Source organism: Rhinatrema bivittatum, unplaced genomic scaffold, assembly GCF_901001135.1.
Source record: "Rhinatrema bivittatum unplaced genomic scaffold, aRhiBiv1.1, whole genome shotgun sequence".
NCBI lineage: Eukaryota > Metazoa > Chordata > Amphibia > Gymnophiona > Rhinatrematidae > Rhinatrema > Rhinatrema bivittatum.
Genome location: NW_021821439.1, coordinates 54,096 through 56,155, shown reverse-complemented (window position 1 = coordinate 56,155; position 2,060 = coordinate 54,096).

The window sequence follows — 2,060 nt, the reverse complement described above, 5'->3', positions numbered from 1 at the left end:
CCCAGGAGCAAATAAAAAACAACGGGAAGCCCCATTGACCTCCCCAGCACCCCCGAAAGACCCAGGACACACCCCCAGAGTCTATCGGCAGACACGTCGTGGCAATCGGCTTCAGGACTACTGAGCCAGGCAAGACAACAGGAAAAACGCAACCCAGCTCCACCCCCAAGGGCAGGGGAAAACCGCAAGACGGCCGGTGTCGACCCCCCAACTATACTCCAGCCTACCAGGAGGGGTGGGCAGTGCGAAAAGGCGTAACGGCAACTGTATCGGCCCCACCGCTCCGACTGGAGTATATCCCCCACTGCCCTACAACCTCAGTGTTGGGCAGTGGCAATGGCGAACGGTCCAGAGGCTCACTGGAGGCGGGAGTGGAACTGGGAATTAACTAAATCCAAGAAAAAAGCCCTGGACCCCCCCCCCCCCCCAGGTTGCAGAGGTCCTCATGGGAATGCGCAGTAACCAACCTGCACCACCCCACAACATTAAAGACGAACGGTCAGAAGTGTGTGAGGATGGGGTTAGAGGACAGGGAAATAAAAAAAAAACACAAAACAAAACGACCCACTCCACTAACTAAATTTTAAACACTATAAATAATAAAAACTCATTGCTTACCTGAGTCCAAGCGAACTCCGATCAGCCCAACCCGTTCACTCCACCAGAACTCCCTCAAGTGCTGTGCAAATAAACAGTTACAAAAACCACCCATTTATAGCCCACTTAATCCCAAATCACCTGGAGCCATGTTACTGTCCCTAATCTCCTGACGCTTGTTTGACCAGGAGCAATATGGCTGTTTCAACCCTTCTGAGTTGAATTGGCTCGTCCACTAGAGAAGCTAGAGGTCCCGTCGGAGGGAGTCTCAGTGGAGCGAAGAAGAGGGCGGTCCAAACTTGTGTCGGGGAGCGCCTCGAGACACAAAACCCCCGCTCGGACACTTGCCTCTCTTCCTTCCGTCCACAGCTCCTTAATCCAATCGTCTTGACGACCAACCAAGGATATAAACTCTTTACATCATTCGGTTCGTCCCGGTACGACTAGCCTCATCTTTCAGGGAAAGATTCAACCCGTCTACGAAACACCCCCTCAAAGCAGCTGCACTCCAACCGACTGCGCGGAAAAGACTCGAAAATCTACAGATTCGTCGCCCCTGTCGGAGGACCAGCAATTGCTGAACCGCGGCATCTGTCTGCTTAATTTGAATCGATAGAGTGCTGTACTTGCTCCCAATTCATCTCCAGGTGTTTCTGGACCTTTTCCTGAAAAGGAACTGCTTCTGCCACTGGGTCCATACTGGTTTGGCTGGAGAATTCTGTTATGGTCTGGACGCAGATTGAGGAGCAGTCCAGCGTCTGACTGAACCAGCCGCTAAAATAACCGGAAGCAGTTCCAAAAAGAAACAAATTTATTTTTCTTCCCACTGTGGCAATACAAAATAAAATGAGTCTGGTGGGGGTGAAGAGGCGGCGCGCTCTCCCAGGCGCCTTAACAGATCAGAGCCCGAAACGTTCTGGACTCAAGAGTTCCGCCGACACCCCCCCAGGTGGCTTTTCCCAAGACTGTACTCTGTGAAGGAGGAACAGAGGTAAGGTTATTCAGTACTTTTATCAAGAAAAACTATTTAGAGCACACTTATCAGCAACACGTTCAGGTCTGATTTCAGACTTAATTCAGAAGAACAGCTGCTCACAGCTTGTGGAGGATTATCAATCCCACGCCACAGCCCCGAGGAGCAAACGAGACAATTTCTTCAATACTGAAATTTAGCTCCGCAAAAACACCACATTATAGTCACAGATAAGCTTTTAAGGATAATCACCTCTGACGTGTGCTGACAGCGCTTGCCTCTCACCCTCGTCCTCCTCCACAGACGCAATGTCAGATTCTGGAGCGGCCCTCAGCGTCCTCAAACGGTCGTCACACGGTCGAATTCTCCGGCACTTAAGCCCAGATCACTGCTGGCTTAAATGCAGTTCTTCATCTCTTCATTGGTACCAGCTGAGAGTCCTCAGAACTGCACGTGAATGTCACAGGTGTCATAGATCATCCTGATTAGA